The sequence below is a fragment of the Phyllobates terribilis genome, unplaced genomic scaffold (assembly GCF_046119375.1).
Source record: "Phyllobates terribilis strain yellow unplaced genomic scaffold, ASM4611937v1 Scaffold_3__8_contigs__length_932513732, whole genome shotgun sequence".
Lineage (NCBI taxonomy): Eukaryota > Metazoa > Chordata > Amphibia > Anura > Dendrobatidae > Phyllobates > Phyllobates terribilis.
In genome coordinates, this window is record NW_027362763.1 from 206,018,021 (window position 1) to 206,031,295 (window position 13,275).

General features: G+C 46.4%; 1 protein-coding gene across 5 annotated transcripts in view; it reads left to right on the forward strand.

The window, feature by feature from the left end:
* Positions 1 to 648: 648 nt before the first annotated feature.
* The window catches only part of SAP130 (Sin3A associated protein 130), a 44,379-nt gene continuing 31,752 nt past the window's right edge, over positions 649 to 13,275 (forward strand). For 2 of the 5 annotated variants that reach the window (XM_073674588.1, XM_073674591.1), the window contains exon 1: positions 650 to 950. The gene's annotated coding sequence lies outside the window, so the exon portion shown is untranslated. Of the gene's footprint in view, positions 951 to 13,275 lie in introns of all 5 variants that reach the window. The other 3 variants (XM_073674592.1, XM_073674593.1, XM_073674589.1) reach the window with 3 other exon arrangements.

Genomic DNA, 13,275 nt, shown 5'->3' on the forward strand with positions numbered 1-13,275 from the left:
TGCTGCCACACACCATTGGTCTATGGCCCCCTCACAGCATAAGTCCGGACCCTGTTTTGGGAGGAATTTTAGGACGTATGCCCTGACGGGGACACAATGCAATGTGAAAGTGCCCGAAAAAAAAATAAAATACCAACCTTATATAGTGTGATGTGTTCAGGAACAATGTGTCTGAGAAGCCAGCGCAGTTGTATCTGCTCTCCTGAGTCTCTGCAGAACTGATATCAGGTTCCACAAAGCATCAAGAGTCAGGAAGGTATTGGGGGTGGGGGGGGGTTTCCTGACAATCTGGTGAGGAGGGAGAACTGAAACTAAAAGAGCTGCGCCTGTCAGCTACTATGGAGGGGCCCATTCAGTACATCCTCTCTGCTGATCTCACCCTCCTCAGCGGCCATGTGATCTGCACCCTACAGTAGTGTACTTTTCAATAAACTTTATTTACACAGTTGTTGTAATCTAGTGCACACAGGTCTCGGTGCAGAGCTGTCCGGATACTTTCCTACCCCTCAGAATGGTGTAATACCAGCGCCCACCAGCAGTCTGTCCCGGCTGTCTGCACCTGCTCCCAGACGCCCCGCAGCAGCCACACTGCCCAGTATTGCGCCAGCAGCAGGGCTTTACTCCAGGGCGTGTATTATACTACGTGTTTTATGTGATGATAAAGTTAGTTAAAAAAAAAACAAAGCAAACAGCAGTGACGTCATGTGCGGAGATCCTGGACGCCGCCGTCTTCTTGTTTAGCTGGTTGGTGGGCGGGGCGTCGTTTGTCACGTGATTGGTGGCGGAGCGCGGTTCAGTCAGACTGTGGGGAGAGAGAGCCCGAGACCGGAACCGGAAACCGAAAGAGTAACTGAGAGAACGGAGCCGTGTGTACTTGGCCGTGAAATCGTTGTCTCCTCTGTGGCGGAGGCGGTGACGGAGGAGTGCGGCGCTCTGGGCTGTGCCCGCAGGTATGTTTGTTACACTGTTGTTTCTGTGAAGTGACCTGACACCTCGTATGTGTAGCGGTGGCTGCGGCAGGACTGCTCCGGTGTGCCGCGCTCCTCACCGACCGGGGTGGCACACTTTTTAAAACTGTTGCACAGATTAGTCAGTTGGGTACAATAGCTGTGCAGACGGCAGGTCCTCATCTGCTGTGGGTGCTCGCTCCCATCGGTCCTCATCTGCTGTGGGTGCTCGCTCCCATCGGTCCTCATCTGCTGTGGGTGCTTTCTCCCATCGGTCCTCATCTGCTGTGGGTGCTCGCTCCCATCGGTCCTCATCTGCTGTGGGTGCTTTCTCCCATCGGTCCTCATCTGCTGTGGGTGCTCGCTCCCATCGGTCCTCATCTGCTGTGGGTGCTCGCTCCCATTGGTCCTCATCTACTGTGGGTGCTCGCTCCCATCGGTCCTCATCTGCTGTGGGTGCTCGCTCCCATCGGTCCTCATCTGCTGTGGGTGCTTTCTCCCATCGGTCCTCATCTGCTGTGGGTGCTCGCTCCCATCGGTCCTCATCTGCTGTGGGTGCTTTCTCCCATCGGTCCTCATCTGCTGTGGGTGCTTTCTCCCATCGGTCCTCATCTGCTGTGGGTGCTTTCTCCCATCGGTCCTCATCTGCTGTGGGTGCTCGCTCCCATCGGTCCTCATCTGCTGTGGGTGCTCGCTCCCATCGGTCCTCATCTGCTGTGGGTGCTTTCTCCCATCGGTCCTCATCTGCTGTGGGTGCTCGCTCCCATCGGTCCTCATCTGCTGTGGGTGCTTTCTCCCATCGGTCCTCATCTGCTGTGGGTGCTTTCTCCCATCGGTCCTCATCTGCTGTGGGTGCTCGCTCCCATCGGTCCTCATCTACTGTGGGTGCTCGCTCCCATCGGTCCTCATCTGCTGTGGGTGCTTTCTCCCATCGGTCCTCATCTGCTGTGGGTGCTCGCTCCCATCGGTCCTCATCTGCTGTGGGTGCTTTCTCCCATCGGTCCTCATCTGCTGTGGGTGCTCGCTCCCATCGGTCCTCATCTGCTGTGGGTGCTCGCTCCCATCGGTCCTCATCTGCTGTGGGTGCTCGCTCCCATCGGTCCTCATCTGCTGTGGGTGCTCTCTCCCATCGGTCCTCATCTGCTGTGGGTGCTCGCTCCCTTCGGTCCTCATCTGCTGTGGGTGCGTGCCCCCATCGGTCCTCATCTGCTGTGGGTGCGTGCCCCCATCGGTCCTCATCTGCTGTGGGTGCGTGCCCCCATCGGTCCTCATCTGCTGTGGGTGCGTGCCCCCATCGGTCCTCATCTGCTGTGGGTGCGTGCCCCCATCGGTCCTCATCTGCTGTGGGTGCGTGCCCCCATCGGTCCTCATCTGCTGTGGGTGCTCGCTCCCATCGGTCCTCATCTGCTGTGGGTGGGTGCTCGCTCCCATCGGTCCTCATCTGCTGTGGGTGGGTGCTCGCTCCCATCGGTCCTCATCTGCTGTGGGTGGGTGCTCGCTCCCATCGGTCCTCATCTGCTGTGGGCGGGTGCTCGCTCCCATCGGTCCTCATCTGCTGTGGGCGGGTGCTCGCTCCCATCGGTCCTCATCTGCTGTGGGCGGGTGCTCGCTCCCATCGGTCCTCATCTGCTGTGGGCGGGTGCTCGCTCCCATCGGTCCTCATCTGCTGTGGGCGGGTGCTCGCTCCCATCGGTCCTCATCTGCTGTGGGCGGGTGCTCGCTCCCATCGGTCCTCATCTGCTGTGGGCGGGTGCTCGCTCCCATCGGTCCTCATCTGCTGTGGGCGGGTGCTCGCTCCCATCGGTCCTCATCTGCTGTGGGCGGGTGCTCGCTCCCATCGGTCCTCATCTGCTGTGGGCGGGTGCTCGCTCCCATCGGTCCTCATCTGCTGTGGGCGGGTGCTCGCTCCCATCGGTCCTCATCTGCTGTGGGCGGGTGCTCGCTCCCATCGGTCCTCATCTGCTGTGGGCGGGTGCTCGCTCCCATCGGTCCTCATCTGCTGTGGGCGCCTGCTCGCTCCCATCGGTCCTCATCTGCTGTGGGCGCCTGCTCGCTCCCATCGGTCCTCATCTGCGGTGGGCGCCTGCTCGCTCCCATCGGTCCTCATCTGCGGTGGGCGCCTGCTCGCTCCCATCGGTCCTCATCTGCGGTGGGCGCCTGCTCGCTCCCATCGGTCCTCATCTGCTGTTTTAAAGACTTTTGGAAGAGGTTTTTTTTTTCTGAAGTATTTTTTGACCTGCAGGGCCTAGATTGGATCATATTTAATCAGGATCTGCTTTAAAAAAAGGTGATATGCGCTAATTTTTTTTTTCAACTAGCAGTTTTTGAAAAATGTTCAAAACCCCCTAATTACTGCGACATGGATTTCTCATAGAACATAGAAATTAGTAGACAGATTTCTAATAGTTTTTTTAGGACGACATTGGAGCGGTTCTGCTCCAGAAACTCTTTAAAAACAAAAGTTTCTATCGGAAAAACAGTGTTTTACAGTACCAGCAATATGAATAAAATTTCTCAAGTCTCATGCACATGGAGCTTGTTTCCTTGCAGATTTAAACCTTAAGGCCACGCGTGGCCCCACTATCAGTATTCGGTCAGTATTTTTTTCTCAGGAGTAGGAGCCAAAACAACGTAAGGAACAATCAGAGAAAAGATATAATAGAAACTAGTGCACAAATCCTGCATTATCACCCACTCCTGGTTTTGGCTCTCACTCCTGTGAAAAAATACTGATAGCCGTGACCTAAGGGTATGTGCACACATTGAGTATTTGATTGCGGAAATTTCTGCAACGTTTCTGCGTCTTGGCAGGAAAACGCAGCCTCAAATACGTTGCGTTTTTGCCGTGGTTTTTTCAAAAATGCACAAAGAATTTACATTCTTATTTATATAGCCCCATTGATTCCATGGTGCTGTACACGAGGAGGGGTTACATACCAAATACAGATATCACTTACAGTAAACAAACTAACAATGATAGACTGGTACAGGGGGAAGAGGACCCTGCCCTCGAGGGCTTACATTCTACAGGAACGGGGAAGGAGACAGTAGGTTGGGGGATTGCGCAGGTCCAGTGTTGGAGAGACAGCATCTCCAGTGGAATTGAGGAGGCAGCGTGGTCATTGCGGGTTGTAAGCTTTCTTGAAGAGATGGGTTTTCCAGTTCCCTCTGAAGCATCCGAATGTGGTGGCTAGTCGGAAATGTTGGGGCACAGAATTCCAGAGGATGGGGGATATTCGATAGAAGTCTTGGAGGCGATTGGGTGAGGAACGAATAAGTGTGGAAGAGAGAAGGAGGTTGTGGCAGGATCGGAGAATACGTGAGAGAATGTAGCGGGAGATTAGTTCAGAGATGTATGGAGGAGACAGGTTATGGATGGCTTGTAGGCCATTGTTAGTAGTTTGAATTGGATACAGTGGGGAAATGGGAGCCAGTGAAGGGATTTGCGGAGGATTAACAAGGAGAGAGATGAATTAGTTGGGTAGCAGAGTTAAGAATGGTCTGGAGAGGTGCGAGAGAGTTAGCAGGCAGGTCACAGAGGAGGGTGTTGCAGTAGTCCAGGCGGGAGATGATGAGGGCATGCATGCCATATTTTTTCCTGCACCATGCAAGTAAATTACTCAGAAGCGTGTGCCTGACTCTTTAGGTTTCTCATTCACTTGGCTGGCATCAGGTTTTGCTTCAGGTCTTGTCACAAATCCGCCCAGAAAAAAAACGAGACAAAAACGCACTAAAGCTGCAAAGTGTGCACACAGCCTTAGGCTTCGTTCCCACAATCCTCTTTTGGTGAGTTTTTGATGTTGCAGATTTTCTGCACCCATTTAGTAAAATAGGTTACTTGCATTTGAAAATACGCAGAGTCAAAAACTCATTGTGGGAACCTAGCCTTAAAGAAATTTTTCAAAACCGCAGCATGTCAATTCTTTCAGTGTTTTAGCAACATTTTCACCCATTCAAATGAATGGGGAATAAAAGAAAAATCATCAAAAGCACATGCATTTTATGCAGCATTTTTCCTGAAAACACTGTTTTTTACAGCAAAAAAAATCTGCAAATACTAAACGTGTGCACATACCTACACTTGTCAACTATTTAGGGGACTGGCGATTAATTTGCACAGACATGAATGCGTTGGCCTTCAGGGGTTATGTCCTTTAAAGGTAGGTTCACTCAGGCGCTGTGGTACTGTGGGTGAAGGATTTCACATGTGGTTTGTAAATGCCGCTCATTCGGTAGTGTAGGATTTTATTTTTCACCACACATACAGTATTCTCCAGTGATGCCAAATCACAAGGGTCATGAGCGAACATGCTCGGGTGCTCGCTGAGTATCTTTAGCGTGCTCGGGTGTTATGTTTGAGTCGCGCTGTGTGCATGATTTGCGGCTGTTTGACAGCTTTAATACATGTGAGGAATGCCTGTTTCTTAGGCATTCCTCACATGTATTAAAGCTTTCAAACAGTCTCAAATCATGCACACACAGTGACTCAAACATAACACCCGAGCACGCTAAAGATACTCAGCGAGCACCCGAGTATGCTCGCCGAAAGGGTTAACAGAACTTACTTGCTCACCACTATTGATGAGATGTTGGGCAATACTAGGTTCTTGGAGTCTCTTTTTACATTTGTCAAAACCTACTGGTGCTCCCAGAGACAGGATACAAGCAAAGGAAAACATTATATTTATTTTAAACTTATCTATCGTGGGTTGATCATAAAGTGGTGGATGCGATGTTGTAAATGTGCCTAACTCCTTTGGGACCAGACGTTTTTTTTCATTTTTGCATTGTTGTACTTTTTTCCACTTCTTCCAAAAGCCTTAACGTTTTGTTTTTACCTGTCACTACAGCCTTTTGAGGGCTTGTTTTTTTGTCTGATGAGTGCTAGTTTTGAATGGCATCTTTCATGTTACTGTGTCATGTATTGAAATTGGAAAAAAAACTGCAATTCTGCTCTTGTTTTTCCAGTTTTGTTTTTTTAGGAGATCATGGTTCAGTAAAAATGACCTGGCAACATGATCCTTCAGGTTAATAAGATTACGTCGACACCAAGTTTGTACAGTCTTTGTTATATTTTAGTGAGCAAAAATTCTGAAATTTGGAAAAAAAAATGTTTGCCCAAAGTTCTCTGAGACCCTTAGCTATTTTAGTTGTTTTCAGTGAAGGAGCTGTGTGAGGACTTGTAGATTTCATTAATACCAATTTGGTACAAAACCCCTCACAAAAATGGCTTTTAATTTTTTTTATTTTTTTGGGGGTGCTCACCATGTTTTGCATAATTTTCATTTAGGCTATGTGCCCAGGATGCAGAAATGCTCCGGATTTTTCCTGAGCGTTTCTGCATCTCCCTGGCAGAAAAAACGCATGCGGATTGTACATGCGTTTTTCCTGCCAGGGACAAGCGGATGTGAAGCGTTCTTCACATGCATTTCCCCATGCAGGTTGACAAGCGCTTTCCAAGTGATTTTAGCATCACTTGGAAAGTGCTTGTCAACTTAGTTACACTATATAAATCCATGCAAACAGCATGGATTTATATAGTGTGACCGTAAAAGAATGGTTAAAAATAAAAAAATTAATCTATACTTACCTTCTGATGGCCCCCGCAGTCTTGCTTCGCTCCATTCTCCCTTGTCAGCAGATCGCGGTACACTGCACTGAAGGACCTGCCGTCACATGACTATGACGTCAGTGCAGGTCTTTCAGTCCACCGCGATCTGCCGGCAAGGGAGGACGAGCGCAGCGGGGGCCGTCAGAAGGTAAATATAACATTTATTTTTTATTTTGTTCTTTTTTTCACAGGTCCTATGGTACCCGGGTCCGAAGGAGAGTCTCCGGTCCTCCACACTCGGGTACCATCCGCACATTGAAACGCGTGGAATGCGCATCTACAGATGCAGTGATGCGTAATCCATGCGTTCCATTGCAAGTCAATGGCGGCGAAAACGCAGCACTTCCGCAAAATATTTGGTAGTGCTGCTTTTTTTCCCACAATGATAATCCGCAGCGGAAATTTCCGCAGCATGTGCACAGCACATGCGGGTTATTATTGGGGACCATGGCAGGCCTTCTAACATGCATTTTTTAAGCGTTTCTGCAGCGTTTTTGCCGCTGCGGAAACTCTTAAAAAAAACGCATCGTGGGCACACAGCCTTAATCTGAGATCATTCATTTGATCACTTACAGCATATACTGCAATATGACAGTAAATAATAAATTGTGGTTTCTTTTGAGGCTTGGCATACAGCTCAGCTTCAGAGAAGAACCAAGATGGCGGCAACCGGGGCCTTCAGCATGTTCCCAGCTGCAATGGCAAACCAATGATGACCCTGTTGCCGTGAGCTTTGTTGCGCCGGTAAGCACATGCACCATTGAGTGCACTATTTAAATGCCTTTGACAGTGGAATTTAAAAAGTAAAATAGCAGCAATAGTGTCTAGTGCCGATTGCTGCTGTTACGGTCAGATGCCGGATACATATTACAGCTTGCATCTGCCCTGTTGGAGCGGACAAAGCTCTTGAGCCTGCTTCATACACGCACACCCTGGCTGTGATGTACAAGTACACACGGTATGCATAGGGGTTAAGGCTATGTGTGCACGTTCAGGATTTGATTGCAGAAATTTCTGCAAGGTTTCTGCATCTCTTGGCAGCAAAAACGTGCTTTTTTGGTGTAATTTTGTATAGCAATGAATGCTTTTTGGAGCTAAATAAAGATATTTGAAAAAAGAAACGTGGGACATCGCTCTAACCTTTAAATTAACTTCGGACCTGGGGGTGAGTATATTTGCTAATTTAAATGTTTAAAGAATGTGTCTGTCGTATTTCAAATAAAGTGTTTTACTCTCTGTGTGTTTATTTAACTCTTTATTTACTGATTTAGTAATGAGGGTGTCTGGTTGACACCTCTTCATGACTAAACAAAGGGCTTGGTGTCAGCGACACCTAATCCCATTAACCCTAATTCCCATTCATTTTATTTCTGTTCTTTGGCTGTTAATAACAGCTCACAGTTGTTTGGTTAGCCAAGATGTTCCCATGATCAGCAACTAGCAGCGCTTTGGATGCAGCATATTTTCACTGCGTCCAAAACACTGTGTCCTAATGCCTCACTTGTTTTCTCAGTACATGCAGATCCACAGCATGTAATGACATTTCAATCGGTCAAAATCTGCTTCAGAAATTGACATGCTGCGGGTGAGTTTGGGTACATGCCCATGATCAGGAAATGCTGCGTGTTTGAAGCTGCATATTTATGCAGCATCAAACCCTCAGCAGCCAGATGTTACAGCATAGTGGATGGGATTTGTAGAAATCCCATGTCCACTATACATGCATCTGAGGCTGCGGATCACCTGTGGACACTGACATGTTGTGCGTCTTTCAGGACCGCAGCATGTGAAATTCACTTGCGGAGTATCTAGTCTCCGCAACAGAAATTTGACCATTTGAATGCGGTAAATCCGCATGTTTCAGTGAACACATACAGACTTACCTGCGTTCAATAGAACGCAGCATTTTGGACACTGCAAATATATGTTGCTTCCAAAGCGCTGCTACATCCGGGTTGTGGGCACATGGCGTGGGCTCCCATGTTATTTTCATAACCAACATAGGGAAAGTCAACCACTTGGGGCTTATATTAGTCATTAGCCAAAAATGTTCCCTGACTATTAATAACAGCCCTACTGTTTGAGTAGCCTTTACTGGCTAGATTGCAGGGGGACCCCAGAAAAAAAAATTGATGTAGGGTCCCCCTATAAAATCTAACCAGCAAAGGCTAGGCAGACAGCTGTGAGCTGATATTAATAGCCAGGGAAGGGGCCATGGATCCTGGCCTCCTCCAAGGCTAATAATCTCAGCGCTCAGCGGCCCCAGAACTGGCACATCCATAAGATTCGCCAAATCTGTCTTTTAGCCTCAGAATAAAGTATTTTATTTTAAATAAAATTTAACATGGGTTTTAACCATTTATTTAAGAATTAAAAAACGCTGTATACTCACCTAACGCCTAATCCCTATGACCTCGTCTCCTGTAAGAAACCAAAAATAAAAAAACAACCATATCCCTCACCTGTCCGCCGTGATGACATGATCTGGGTCACTTCTACAGCAATCAATGATGTGATTATTGTAGAGGACAGACTTGTATACGTTAACAAAGAAACTGACGGCACTTCCACTATAAGAAATAGGTGTGAACAGGTGCTTACTAAGAGGAGCTACCTCCATATACAATGAAAAAGCAAAGTAGCACTCTGTAACGCTGAGTATGTGAATATGAAGTATGAAATATGAATAGCATTACTGCTGTAGAAAATACAAATAAATGGAAAATATTTGAAAAATTTTAGCGCGTGTAAATATGAAATATGAATAGCATTACTGCTGTAGAATATAGAAATAAATGAGAAATCTTAGCGCATAAATTGGCCAATTCATGTGTACCTGACAGCCGCGATAAGGTGTTTCTCGATGTCAGGACCTACCAATGTGAAAACCTCTCTAAGGGACATCCGTCTGCTTATGTGTGGGAAAGTAAGATCCTGATTCAATTAAAACCCGCTGTATACTCACTTAACGCCTAATCCCGATGACCTCGTCTCCTGTAAAAAAACAACCATATCCCTCACCTGTCCACTGTGATGACATAATCCAGTGTCCCACGACGATCTGGGTCACTTCTACGCTGGTTTTGCTGGGGGATTTTTTTATGCGTTTTTTTCTCTGTCCTCCTGTCTCTATTTATGCATGTACATAAACTTCTGTGAAAAAAGGACGCCATTCTATTTTGCCATCAAAAACGCTGAAAGAAGTGACCTTCTTTATTTTCCAAAACCCCAACCAAGGCAAAAAATACACAGCAAAAAAACAAACAAGATGTGTGAACAGAGAATTCTGGTTTCTCATAGACTTTGCTGGTACTGCTAGACGCAGCTGAAAAACCCAACATGTGTAAACCTAGCCTTAGTCCCTGGCCGCTGTTTAAAATTGTTTTCTCTAAAATGTCGCAACAATGCTTCAGAGTAAAATATATTCGGCTACAATAACAGCCGGTATCTGATTTATGCTGCCCCCTGTTCAGGCATCATGGATCTGCTGCCAGGTTCCCTTTAAATACACACGTATCAAAATTGTTGGTACCCCTTGTTTAATGAAAGAAAAACCCACAGTGGTCACAGAAATAACTTAAATTTGACAAAAGTAATAATAAATTAAAAATCTATGAAAATGAACAAATGAAAGTCAGTCATTGCTTTTTAACCCTGCTTCCACAGAATTTTAAAAAAAATTAAACTCATGAAATAGGCCTGGACAGAAATGATGGTACTCTTAACTTAATATTTTGTTGAACCTTTTGAGGCAATCACTGCAATCAAACGATTCCTGTATCTGTCAATGAGACTTCTGCACCTCTCGACAGGTATTTTGGCCCACTCCTCATGAGCAAACTGCTCCAGTTGTCTCGTGTTTGAAGGTTGCCTTTTCCAGACGCCATGTTTCAGCTCTTTCCAAAGATGCTCAATAGGATTTAGGTCAGGGCTCATAGAAGGCCACTTCAGAATAGTCCAATGTTTTCCTCTTAGACATTCTTGGGTGTTTTTAGCTGTGTGTTTTGGGTCATTATACTGTTGCAAGACCCGTGACCTGCGACTGAGACCAAGCTTTCTGACACTGGGCAGCACATTTCTCTCTAGAATCCCTTGATAGTCTTGAGATTTCATTGTACCCTGCACAGATTCAAGACACCTTGTGCCAGATGCATCAAACAGCCCCAGAATATAACAGAGCCTCCTCCATGTTTCACAGTAGGGACAGTGTTCTTTTCTTGATGTGCTTCATTTTTCCATCTGTGAACATAGAGCTGATGTGCCTTGCCAAAACCTTCCATTTTTGTCTCATCTGTCCATAGGACATTCTCCCAGAAGCTTTGTGGCTTGTCAACATGTAGTTTGGCAAATTCCAGTCTGGCTTTTTTTTATGAATTTTGTTTTTTCAACAATGGTGTTCTCCTTGGTCGTCTCCCATTAAGTCAACTTTGGATCAAACAATGACGGATGGTGCGATCTGACACTAATGTTACTTGAGTTTGAAGTTCACCTTTAATCTCTTTAGAAGTTATCCTGGACTCTTCTGTTACCATTCGTATTATCCGTCTCTTTGATTTGTCATCAGTTTTCCTCCTGCGGCCACACCCAGGGAGGTAGGCTACAGTCCCATGGATCTTAAATTTCTGACTAATATGTGCAACTGTAGTCACAGGAACATTAAGCTGCTTGGAGATTGTTTTATAACCTTTACCTTCAACATGCTTGTCTATAATTTTCTGCAAACAGGAAAGAAAGGGATCTAATCTCCCCATAGGTGCTGCTTCCATTTCCTGGACCCCAACCTACTCTACACTACAAGGGTCTCGGATGGATATAGTCCTTTTAGTTTTTGTGGATTGTAGGATTGGTTCAATTTGAGAGTGTGGTCCTCAAAATAAATGTATGTTCCATGTCCCTTCTATAGACCCTGTGACTCTATAGCTTGTGTCTGCCTTATTATGGATTTCTTATCATGTAGGTAGCTCGTTGTCTGCTATCCTATCCATGAGGGCAGCTAAAAGCTAGAGTTGTAGCCTAGGAGCAACCAGTTCTGCTGGTTGTGTTGTCACTGGAAGTTGCCTAGCTTGTCATCAGATTTATCTTCCCACCCTCGTTCAAGTGGCAGTACTCTCATTGGTATTTGTACACCATTTTTAGCTGAATTTACCTGCCCTTGTCATATTACAGATGTTGCACAGCTAGAAGCCTAGTGTAGCACTTGCTTTATAGTGTCTTTTTTACATAGATACCATGTGCGACCATCCGTCCTATGGACCTAAATAAAGCTAGTGGTGGTTCTTATAAACAGAGGAGATGCAAATCTTCACTGTATGGTTTCTCTCCTGTTACTGGTGGCCCTGAGCGAGCATTTGTCTACACGGCAAAGATACTAAGCTCCGTTATTGGTTGTTGAAGTGACATTAGCCCTGCAACCAATATCCGGTATTGTGAGCAGCCGTGAAGATTTGGCACTGGACCTGTGGATGGTGAGTAAGCAATGGTTTGTTTTTATGACAAACTGGTCCTGTGGACCAGTATTGTCTGAAAGGGGATAACCCCCTAATTCCTTCATCCATATTAGATTAGAATGAAGTCAACCAGACGTGCCGATATCGCTGGTCTCGGCCCTGATGATGTGGAGCATTTTGAATTTTAGAGCTGGATACCTTTGCTGTTCAGGAGATAAAATGGTGTTTGACAATGTCTTTCTCCGATCTTATCTTTGAAAATACATAAATCTTCTGCCTAGCCAAATGCTCATGTGTATAGGGGAGTCTGGGAAGGAGAGGTGACTGCCAAATAAGCTCTCTTTGCTTAACGTACTGTACGTGTATGGCCAGCTTTAGGCCACGGCTCCACTATCAATATTTGGTCTCCAACAGATCAATGTTATCACCTATCCTGTAGTTAGGTAGATGATAACCTTTTTTTCACCGAGCAAGCCCTTTAAGGCTATGTGCCCACGATGCAGAAATGCTCTGGATTTTTCCTGAGCGTTTCTGCATCTCCCTGGCAGAAAAAACGCATGTGGATTGTACATGCGGATTGCACATGCGTTTTTCCTGCCAGGGACATGCGGATGTGAAGCGTTCTTCACATGCATTTCCGCATGCGGGTTGACACGCGCTTTCCAAGCGATTTTAGCATCACTTGGAAAGTGCTTGACAACTTGGTCACACTATATAAATCCATGCAAACGGCATGGATTTATATAGTGTGACTGTAAAGAATGGCAAAAAATGAAAAAAATAAATCTATACTTACCTTCTGATGGCCCCCGGAGTCTTTATTCGATCCGTCCTGGCTTGCCGGCAGCTCGCGGTACACTACACTGAAGGACCTTCCGTCACATGACTAAATGACGTCAGCTCAGGTCCTTCAGTCCACCGCGATCTGCCGGCAAGCCAAGACAAGCACACCGCTGGCCATCAGAAGGTAAGTATAATATTTATTTTTTATTTTATTCTTTTTTTTTTTTTACAGGTTCTATGGTACCCGGGTCCAGAGGAGAGTCTCCTGTCCTCCACACCCGGGTACCATCCGCACATTGAAACGCATGGAATCCGCATGTACAGATGCAGTGATGCATAATTCATGCGTTCCAATGCAAGTCAATGGCGGCGAAAACGCCGCGCTTCTGCAAAATAATTGGTAGTTCTGTGTTTTTTTACGCAATGATAATCCGCAGGGGAAATTTCTGCAGCATGTGCACAGCACATGCGGATTATCATTGGGGAA